General features: G+C 34.9%; 1 protein-coding gene across 2 annotated transcripts in view; it reads left to right on the forward strand.

The window, feature by feature from the left end:
- Positions 1-12,206, forward strand: part of LOC105146578 (pseudouridylate synthase RPUSD2) — a 176,675-nt gene that overhangs the window by 5,316 nt on the left and 159,153 nt on the right. The window lies entirely within an intron of this gene.

Here is a 12,206-nt window from a genome sequence, read left to right on the forward strand (position 1 = left end):
CTCTCTCTCTCTCTCTCAATATTCTATATGTATATAAGTGGAATAATTGAAAATTCCTTTCCGGATTCCTTTAGATATGCCTGTATAATCTAATTTTGATTCATCTGCTGCATGTTTACTTTGTAATATAAGAATGAACGTTTCTACACGTTCGAATCTTGAGATGTTTACTTATTTAAACGCAAATTGGCATACTGTGCATGACCTAAAAGTTATGCGCAAAATACATGATGTTATAACGTATTTAGCAAATAAAGCCTATACGTGTTAGCAATTGTCGTGGGACTAGAGAAGCTTTCGATTGGCTTCTGGTTGATGTCGCTGTTACAAAACGAGGAACGATAAAAAAGTACGGGGGACGATTTTAAAGCACAACTTTACGGTCGATCACATGGCGGCAGATTAAATTATTCCGCTCCACATTTTTCTTTCAGTCGCGAGGGGTTCCCGTGCGTTCCCTCTCTCTGTCTTTTATTCTCTCTCTTTCTTTTTCTCTCTCTCTCTCTCTCGTTGGATGCACCAAAGTTCGATACTATGCTATACAAACGCTTTAATACCTGATTGCTTTCAGCTTTGCGTGTGAGATGTACGTCTCGCTCGGGGAGCTTTGGCAAAATATATTATTCAAAGATACCCACGTCATAATCGCTCGCTTCTGAAATACTCGTCTCCGGTGTAGGGCAAAATCGTGGTTGAATTATTATCGCGATAAGTCTCTCTCTATCACGGTATATGAATGATTGTCATTTTATACAATAGAATTACCCGGTGAAACAGGATTTCCCGTGTGAAACTGAATGCGATTAGTGTGTGATAACAGTGGGGAAAAAAAATAAATTCATATTTTACGCAGACAAAAGACATCACGGTGTAGAGATTTTATATATGTATTTAGCGTGGAAACGTATACGTCGTCATGCATGTCACTGCAGTAACAGATCATTTAAACTTTAAACAATATCTTTCGAATTTTAATTTTTTTTTTTTTGAGATGGACTGACGACGTTTGATAGCGGGATTTTATAAATCATTTCGTAACATTGTCGCGATTATAAGCTATTCGTGCATAATGCATATCCTCCGTCAGGTCACGATCGCACGTCCCTACATGTTATTCGGAATATCTACAGCACCATCTCTGTGTCTCCTGGTTACTTGTTAGGTCGCGTGTCGCTCGTTTGCAAGCACCGTCGTGTCGTGGAGTCGTAGTGCCCGATAGCACCAAGATAAAATGTTGCAACTGAACGCGTACAATGTGTCGCGCGGCAGTGCTTCCGAAAATATCCTCGTTCGAGTTGCAAAGTTCAACAAAAAAGCAAAAATAGTCCGAGATAGTCGGTTCGTGGGAAACGAGTGTAGGTCCGATAAGAATAGTCGGACTCTTTGTTATACAAGCAGGTGAAACCTGCTCAAGTGCGAGAAAATTTATGTGGAGAGGGCTGGGTCGCGGTGTAATAGGCCACGTAGATGCTCATTAACGTTGCTTAAAGATTTCATCTTTTGTCGACTGTAACATTGCAAGTACAACGAAGAAGATTCCTTTCAGGCAAAATGGATTGTAGTTTATCGTACTCAGTAAACAGTAATTAACAGTAATATAACATCATAACATTCATATATAATTTTATACTTAATATAAATTTAATATAACACATGTTGTATGTAACAGTTACAATGTTGAATGTGAAGTTATGATGTTAATTATATTACTGTTTACTGATTGGTGTGTTTATTGGATATTGACACTTTAATTTTAAAAATAATATATATATATAAATAATAAAAATTGCTCACATATATAAATCATTATATTAATTTTTTATGATTAATTTTTTCGCATTTCTTCAAACTTGATTTTTTTGTAAAAAAAAAAAGCAATACGGAAATTATTTTTTTAACTATTTCTTATTTTCTCATTATTATTATTACTTTTCTTGTACCAAACAATAATTTTATAAAAAAAAGAAGGATACATGGACATATATATATACAGACATATTTTTTATATAATTATTTATGTTTGTACATGTTTATGTATATGTATTATGTTCTTGTATGAAAAAGTTAAAAGTTCTTTTAGCAAAGTTGCGCGGCAGAATCATGTGTCTATTATTAACACGTGGGAATTAAGAAAGACACGCGGATAAAAATGAGATGGAATTACGACGCGGCGAATTGAAAGGGCGAAATGTTGAAACAGAATATGAGAGACGAAGAAGTATAACGGTGAAAACGATCAATCATTCGAGAGGACCAGGAAACGGTTGCCTCGCGGCTGCAAATAACATCCCACGTATACGTGTTACGTATGTATGTGTACGCGTCAAAAGCATCGACGGGACCGTATTGCGAGTTACTGTTCTCGCCCACTTCCGCCGAACCTGAAACGTCCTGCTCTTTTTTTTTCTACACGTCGACTGGGACGGAGAGCACAGTCGAGTTTTTCTCTTTTTCTAACTCTCGCTCGCTCTAAATTTCCTCATTAACGCTCCACGCGATTCCTTTGCAGTTGTTTCATAATGAGGGTCTGTTTTTTCTGTCTATCTGTGCCAAAGTATATTACGAGAGAGATAATGGACTCCTTTTCCGGGGAACATTGAGCGAAAATTATTGTCGCTTTCTGATCTTTGCCAACTACCGCCGGTCGTAATTCTGCCTTTAAACAACATATGTAAATTTTCCAAACGGACCGATTAAAAGCGGGATGATTCGATGCTGCCAAAACTCATAATTGTATGTCCTGATGACGGGGAACAAGGTAGAAGCGAGAAAAGAGCGAGAGAGGATGCATACATTTGCTTTGCAAGCTCAACGAATCGTTTATTTTTCGCTATGTTGCGTCGCATTAATGACGAACGCGGCTGTCGAAGTGTCGTGTCATATCACCTGTTCGCTGCACTAAATATATACATCCCTGGTTTTGTTCGAATCGTTCGGCGACTACACGTGTCCTGGTCAAATTTTGATAAGCAACGAACGCGGTCGGATGAATCCTATCTGCATGGTGCACCGAAAGTTAAAAATTATACCGACCGCTACGACACGTTTTCGATGATAAAATAAGCGAAGCTGTAACACGTCGCGGCTGTGTGCTTTTGTTCGAGTTCCAGCAATTAAAACACGCTGAGTCATTCGATTCATCGAGATTTAATTGGGTTTAGTATTTTAGCGCATCTTTTGCTTCGTCTGACGATCACGACTATCTTTTGTCAATTAACTTACTTTAATCTGATTTTTTACCTGATTTTTTGCGAATAATCATGAGATCAACATTTTTTACACTATACTGAGAGAGAAATGTTTCGTATGAGACTTATAAAAATTTTTTACTTTTTAATTTAAAAATTTTTGTTCTAATCAACATTTGATTAGAAGGACTTTTTAATTAAAAAATTTTGTCTTTCTTTTTTAAATATCTTTTACACTGAGAGAAATGTACCTACAAAAAAACTTTCTTATTTTTTATTTAAAAAATTATATTGTTTTATAATCAAAATTAGTTTAAATAAATTTTGATTAGAATAATAAAATTTTTCAATTAAAAAGTAAGAAAATCTTTGTATGTGATACAAAACATTTCTCTCAATATAAACTAAGAAAAAATATATACCCGATTTTAATATTTTAATTATTTAGTTTAATACTGTCAATTAAATATTTATTAAATATGAAGGTATATTTATTTGATAGAACTATTAATTTGATTTGACAATCATTCTTTTTATTGAACAAATATTTACTTGTTGTAAATAAATGTTTAGTTGGCAGTATTGAATTAGATATTTATTAAAAAATTGACTGTATTTTTTTTCTCAGAAAGGTATATTTATTTTACTTTGTTACATTGAGAGAAATATTTGATATTTGAACAACTGTAATTTTGTCGTGAATTACCAACATTGTGTTACGTTTCAATTAAAAAATTCTATTCTAATTGAAATTTTGTTATTTTAATTAATATAATTTAATCAACATAATTTTTTAATTGAAATATAACAAATTTTAGTAATTTATAAAATTGTGATGATTTATATCAAATATTTCTCTCAGTGTATCGAGACCGAAAAGCGGAGAGATCAAAAAGCGAAAATCCTATGATGTTTAGAAATCAAAATAAGTTAAGAGCCAAAATTGTGTCAAATAGTATTTGACACAATTCCTTAAAAATAGTTAAGAGTGATTCGAAAATCTCTTGACATGCGTAGGCAATTGGCTATTATGTGAACGATGCAAGCGAATTACAATATATATTGTCCGCTCTATTAATCAGCACGACGACAGGTATGTCACGTGATTTAGCTTGCTTTTAAGATTAAATTAACTTGCCTAGCGGCGCTGAGAAAATTCGCTTGGCTGTGAAATATCATGCCTCAAGCTGACTTGCCGTTTAACTATCGGATCGTAAATCACGAAATATTTGTACCGTGCTTTCGATAATCCATGGCGTAAATACACATCAATATTAACTCTATTATTATACGTTAGCATCTAGATTATCAAGACGCAATCCTTTATGCTCGATTAATTTCCACCTGAGAAAGATATGATAAATTCTGAATTCGCTAAGGAATTCTCATCGTCCTCATATTTTCCGCGTTTACCAGCCTGTTTCTCGATAGCGAAGATGATTAACTAACTCAAGTACTCAAGATGCGAATGATTAATGTCAGACATTTATGGTGTATAAACCCGTTATCACAGGGCGATGACGTTTACGGTGGAATTTTTCGAATATTCCAGTGCAATGATGAAGTTGACGATAGATCAATAAAAGCGTTGTTATCGGTGGCAAAGGAAGGGATCTAGACAGCTCCAGCTGTGGTTTATTTCGGGTTTTAGATTCGTGGATGCACGATGTCTCGTCTCTCAAAGAGGCATATGCATATACGCATTCTCTCTCTCTCTCTCTCTCTCTCTCTCTCTCTCTCTCTCTCTTTCTCTCTCTCTCTCTCTCTTTCTCTCTCTCTGCCAGGGTCCAGCGCGTGTAAACGCGAGAGAAATAGATTATTTAGTGGTCAGTAAAATGCAGTAAAGCTCGCGTTTCTCATCGTTATAATAACGCTTGCGCGACAATCGTAAACAGCGCAATTTTGTTACGGCGTAAGCGTCCAGAATGAGATACGTACGCACCTGTCGCGCAGGAACGTAATTATCTGCACAGCGAACCGAATTTAAGAGCTCGATCGCCCCACCCACGTTTTGCCGTTCGTACATTATAATCCGTTCGCGATAATCGGAAAAACGACTGTCTGCACTTGCATTTAGCGCTCGATAAATTGCAGACGCGATATATTCACAGGCCATTTCGCATCTGGTGGAATTAAAATTGTGTGCCATCAAGACTTCACGCGACATATCGGTCGATTTATACACGTGACACATCGTGTATAAACCACCACGATGATTTTCATGCGGCATTTATATAAAGGATTGAACTAGGTTTGAAATAGCACGCGCGGATGAAATTGTAGAAAAAAAAAAGGCAAACTGCAAATTGGTCGGCTCAACGCGACGGGCAATATCGATGGGGCGGAGGCAGAGGGATTTCTAACCGCTTTGTTAAGCCTTTACAGTCCGCCCGTTTCGAAAGAATGGCCTATTAACTTCAATTTTTTGTTCCTCTGGGAGGGAAGCACAGGTGAACGCTGTTTCCTAATGGCTTAAAGGCGCTTTGTTGTGTAATTGCGCGTACACATCATAATAACGCGTTTTAATCCTTGTTTTAACTGGGACAATGGTGACACTAACGATTGCACGAAAAATGTTTGAGAGGTCCGGGAGAAGTTAATTACGATAAATCTATCTAATTATATCGAGTTGTGCATCGCGCGTACAATTAGACGCAATTTATTATTGCTTTCCCGCTCATGAATAATACGCTTGCTAAATTATTCATAAGTCACACTTTGCGTGCCGGATAAAGCGTCGCAAATTCTAAAATAAGATCCTAGCGTCATACCTTTTGCGAAATTAAAGGTTAATTAATCCTGCTTGAAACGCGATAGATTCTGCCTCGGATTCTGCGTTGTAGAAATGATGAATAATATTTTATAATGTTTCAAAATATGTCGCTAAAAAGAAGGCCCAAAGAGAAAAAAAAAGATAAGAAACCTGTAGTTTCTATCATTATAGGAATTATATTTTTTTAAATACTACGAACTGCGTTGTAGAAATGATGAATAATATTTTATAATGTTTCAAAATATGTCGCTAAAAAGAAGGCCCAAAGAGAAAAAAAAAGATAAGAAACCTGTAGTTTCTATCATTATAGGAATTATATTTTTTTAAATACTACGAACTTTTAATACAATAGATAATGTTGTATTAAGTGAAAGATTTTGTAAAAGAATCAGTCGAAAAATGTTAACTTCAATTTGTAAATTTACTTTTGCAAATTATTTGATCGTTATAAAGGATAATAATTTTATGTGTAAGTCGTGTGTTTTATCTTTAATAGTAGGCCTCAAAATTACCCACTATAATTATTATTATTATAATTTTACATGTGATTTTTTTATAGTGTGGAATATGTAATCACGAATTAAATTGACAGGCAATAATATTCATGCTAATAAACTTTAATAGATGTTTTTAAATAGATGTTTCGATTCCATGCCACTGAGATTTTGATCAGAAATTGTGACTGCTAGGAGTGCCAGGATAGTTGATGATAATAGTTAAAGCTGAGCGATGGCCACAATATCCGTCCACAAATCGCGTTCAACGACTGTGTTTAGATAATCATCTTTCTATCTAGCGGATAAGAGAGAGAGAGAGAGAGAAAGTTCTAGGAGTTAGAAGAACTCTATTCACATCGAACAAGGTCATGTTCGCGTGCCAGCCGTCGCGTCTGGATTTTCTTAGGTGATATACGTATCGCTGCTTGAATCGTTCGGAATCTATCTCAAGCTGCAGAAATCCTAAGCTTCTTACGAATCTTGAATCATAACTTTCCTGCAACTGCGAACGTCGTGCCGTTGATACCACGAGTCACGTCTCTGATCATTGCGAAATGAAAACATAACGAATGATTAACGTTTGTTTGCAATTTGAATCTTTTGATACAAGCGAAATTACACTTTTTTCACCCTCATTTTTGCGCAATCAATTTTTATTAAATACAATATTTTAACGTTGGAATTAAAAAACTATTTGGCAATGTAATAGAGATGTTGAAAAATAATCCTGAATTCAGAATAGTAAAAAGAATTCAGTTGACCAAAAAAGATTCAGATGGCATATGGAGGGAATAAAAATATGATTGCACAGACAGAGGGTTAACTCCGGAGCTGACGGTGGGTCTATAGAACTCTTTCAATATTATAAAACTCTTCGTCAAACATGTCAAACAATTCAATTTTTTGATATTACATCTGCAAATATGAATTATTCTTAGTTAACTGCACTTAGTATTTATGTTTTTATACGAATTTTCATTCCTTGAAATTAATTAGATTCTTATTAACATGAATTAAGGAGATTGTACGGCTAATGCAATATGTTAAGAGTTACTTGAAAAAATTACAGACTATTCTAAATTGCATTTAATAATAATACAAAAAAAAATAGAAACAGTTGACTATCTGGATCAAAAGTTATTTAAATAAGTAGTAATATTTTTTAAATTTGTACTCTAATATAAATATATGAAAATGTATTATAAAATGATAATAAAAATCTCAATTTTTTTTATATAAATAAATTTATGAATTCAACAATATTTATGTAAAGTTATCTTGAGATGCAGACATTAATTGTTCAGTAAATAAATAAAATTTATTATTCGTCATAAACTAATGGTGAATCTCAATGAAACTTTGCATAAGTCATGTTTAGTACTTAATATATTTATATAAAAAAATTTAGATTTTTCTTATTATTTTAATAATTTTTGTTTATAACAATAAAACTAATAACAAATAAAATAAATAATCTATAAAAATGTGTTTACTCAATAAAACCAGAATGTTATGAACACAACTTTCACATGTATGTAATTTGTTTAAAGTAAATATTAAATATATGTGTTTTATGCCCTTACAACCTCCTTAAATCTCATAAATAGAGTTATTAGCCGTATTTGTTTAAGAATATATGTATTCATTTTGAGGTAAAACTTAATTGGTAATTATAATTAAAAATTTTGTATTTATAAAATTATGTTACTATAAGACTGTCCATAAAAATTATATTCTAGAAATTTTATTTTATTAAATATCTCCATTTAATACACAAAATACTTATACTCTCTTCTCTTATTAGATCATCTTTTTTTAAAAAGTATACATATGTACTTTTTTTGTGGTTCAAATAATAATCCACAGACCCAGCCAAGTAACCGTGTTACAGATTTTGGTGTCAGCTCCGGACGGTTAAAAACTCAGCATAGTCACATTAATACTGAAGGGATTCTGCAGTTCCGACTTTTTTCTGTCACTGAGGAAAGTGCGAATTGCACAGTTCCTTATTGCTAATCTAAAGCTGAAATTAAATGTGGCTTTAATTGTGGCTAATTTTCGTAATTTCCGGTCAGTCAGCGATCGGTGTCCTTGAGGGAAAACTCGAACATTGTCAGCATAAAATGTTTATGTCGGGGCGCTGCACCTGCTAATTTTGGCGCGTCGACACCCCGTAGTGAAAGAGATTCGATCTGTACTGTTCGCGAATAAGGAGGTGGCATTGAAGATAAGCAGAAAGGTCGCGACGGATTACGTGCATATCGCACGTGCACGAATAAAGGTGTCGTAATTTAGCACGCCAACGTGGAACGCGGAAAAACTTTTAAGAGCGATTAGATGAGCGGTACATTATACTCTGTAATTTTTTTGGAGCGAATCTCATTCTAAAAGAATGAAAATTCTGCCACTTTTTTCAAGAGTGACAGAATTTTTATTCTTTAAGAGATTTTACTCTTTTGAAGTGAGATTCGTTTCAAAGAATTTAGAGAGTACATATTGCGTATATCTTTCTTTATTTACGACACGTTTAACCGAGAGTGAAGCGTTGTGCAAACGGCAGCTTCTTCGTAGATAAATGGAACTTTGCGCTAGAGAGGTAGTTTAAATAGAATGTCACACCGAAACTTATCTTGCTCACGTTTCTATGTACGATGCGTAAACGCATCCATCCGAATACCATTAGATCGCGTATTTCAGCAACGGTTACTTGGAATAGTTTCTTCTTCTTTACAGTGTCTCCGTTATGTAATAACTGATTGCGGTAGACTTTTCTAAATATAAGTTTGTCATATCATCTCTTCCATTTATCTTTTATCAATTTGATTTATATATATCACTTGACTCTGTTAGCTTAATGGAACATGGTGGATCGTCTAATATATTCTTACACATTTTACAGATATAACTTATATAGTATATAATTTTATATAATTCGTACGCTCATTATTATTACGTCGCGCTGATACAAGATAGTACAGACGTTAATTACCTGGTATCAAATTAGAATGTAATCCTCTCAGATTGAAATTAGCTCTTCCACTCGTAATTCCCGCAGGATCGTGAAAGTCGAAACGACGAGAAGGAATGATAGGGAGCTCCTCTTGAATCGGCAAAATCGCGAAATCTCGCGATGAGAGCGGGCGGCGAATATAATTTGGCACGTGTGTCACATGCGGGACGTAATGCGTAAAGGAACGTGATAGGTGTGGAGCTGATTTACGGTCCTACCCGTGGTAGGACAGACCGCACATTTCCGTGGGAATATTCCTCCTGCCTCCCACGCAATACGGTTTATCCTAAATCAGTTTAAATCGCCTCGCGTGGGCGACGCAATCTGACTGCAATTGATGTCCGCGGGGAAGAACTCCGAATTTACGCTCCCCCGCCGGCGTCACATTATAATTGGACAATTACTATATTTACGCCTTGCCACATATTATCGTGCCCGTGTTATTGTACCATCATATACATAAATTGTATTATTATTTGATATATGCATGCTCATTGTGCCGTACGACCATATTCCCGAAATTGTGCTAACCAGCGTGCTCCACACGAGCAGTCGACGCAGTAAATAAATTATTTTATTACTGTTAAAAGAGGAAGGTTAATAAGGTTGTTTTTGAGCTCTCTGCAGATTTCCATTAAAGTCCAGTTTTTTTTGTATTCACTGGAATTATAAAGTACCTCGTAGAATACAAAATGTCAAGAATAATTATTATTATATACATATATCAAAGTGATATATCTAGATTAATAATTAATTAAGGTTTTATGCATCGAGTTTTTTCCTTATACATAATTATTTTAGACATTCTTAATGATAAGAAAAATTGTTTGATTGAAAATGGACTTCCAAAATGGCCTTAATCCTCCTCCTTATCATTTGTCCACGCACGGTTGGCTATGTACGCCTTAACATGATACGGGCTTTTGTTACCATTATGCATTAAACGTCGCGACGCTGTTTGGTCTCGCTGAGGTTTCTGGGCATCTCGTCTCTTCTCAAGCGATACACGATGTCGTTACACGAACAGTTAAATACCGCCGTACGCGTTAAGAGCAAAAGACACGCGTCTTCGGGGTAGACGACAGTGATTCATGTGGGACGATTTATTAACTCGTATATTAGCGGCGTCTAGCGACAATGCGTCGCAAGCGAAAGAAAGCCCCGCCGGATAAAATAGGAACATAGAACTTCCTTTTGTCCGGGGACCGCACCGCGCGGCGCGATCCGCGTCCCGTCGCGTTTATAATTATCGTTGCCGTCGCGTTGCCACGATTCCGCGGGCGGACGGTATGTACATATGTGCCGTATGCGGGCCGTCCGTCTCGCGTCTTGGAATTGAGCGGCAAGCTGTTCTGCGATCCGCTACGTCCAACTATTTCTGTACTGTACAGCCCCGGTAGCTCTTTTACGCATCGCGCCACTCGCCATTCTGGTCGCAACTCTCCGTTAAAAGACGCTTGAAACGTCGAAATCAGAGACGAAGGTGCCGTCCTTCATCGACTGCCATCAAAAAGCCACGCTTGTCTCTAAGAGGACGTTTTTAACTTTCCGATTTACCCCGCGCCATCGTCGCGTCTCTCGTAATTTTCCCGAGCTGGCACCTGCACGGACGTTCCGTAGCCTCTGTCTATCTATTTTAGGTTCATTTGTTTCGACGTGGTTTGCTTTTACTACGTCGCCATAAAACTGTACATAATTAACGCTTACATGGCGCAAATATTTTATTGCGTAATCGGTTCTTATGTAATAGCAACGAAAGATTCTGAGGAGGTTGCGTGCGCTAAAGAGATCAATTTTGCGGCACATTCTCCTGCGTCTCGAGTCTCTATATGAGTCTCTATTTAAATTATTATACATTGATGAAACTAGATCGACGATGTCGCAAGTAACGGAGATACTTGTGGAATTGAACTGATCTTATCTTTATTATTATAAGTTGTAACGAGCTGATACAATACACGCTGTTTATAATTATCAAATAATAATAACAGATCTCATAAAAAGCATTTCATATCTTGAGACGCAGACGGTTCAATATTATATTTTGATTAGAAATCAATTGAGAGTGTACTTAATTATTTGTAAAAAGAGGGACGATTACTTATTAAGTATAATCACATTATTAATAGATAAAAATAAATAGGTTATGAAAAATTGGAATAAATCCAACTTTTTTACTATAAAAATAAATATAATTTGTATACAGTGTGTTTTGTATTAAATTAATTAGTTCGGAGAATGTTATCTGTCATTAAATTTTTTTCTAGTCATCTTTTAATTCTTTGTGAAATGCATGTAAGAAAAATCTTTAAATATCATTTTTTTATATTAACTGATAATATAATATTTAATCTTGAAAATGTAGGAAGAAATATTCGTGCCAAGATCTCTTTCATCTAAAAAATATTAAATAGTAAAATATAATTAACAATGTTCTCTGTACGTTATATATAGATTTATATTCAATTTATATTTATTTTGCATAAATCCAATTTTCATATTAGGTGTTGGAATTAATTCGTAGCGTTTTTAATGAAAGAATGTTATTTATTTCACATGAGCATTAAAAAATACATTAATGAAAGTACTTCCCATCACTTGTAAAACGCTACGAATTAATTCCAACACCTAATAATTTATAAGACGAGATATATCACGAAGATATTTAAGTAAAAATTTCATATTTTAAAAATACTTGTCTTCTGTAATTAGATAAGTATTTTAAGAAAATATTTTAT

The sequence above is a fragment of the Acromyrmex echinatior genome, chromosome 1 (assembly GCF_024713525.1).
Source record: "Acromyrmex echinatior isolate Ae372 chromosome 1, ASM2471352v2, whole genome shotgun sequence".
In the NCBI taxonomy this organism is placed as follows: domain Eukaryota; kingdom Metazoa; phylum Arthropoda; class Insecta; order Hymenoptera; family Formicidae; genus Acromyrmex; species Acromyrmex echinatior.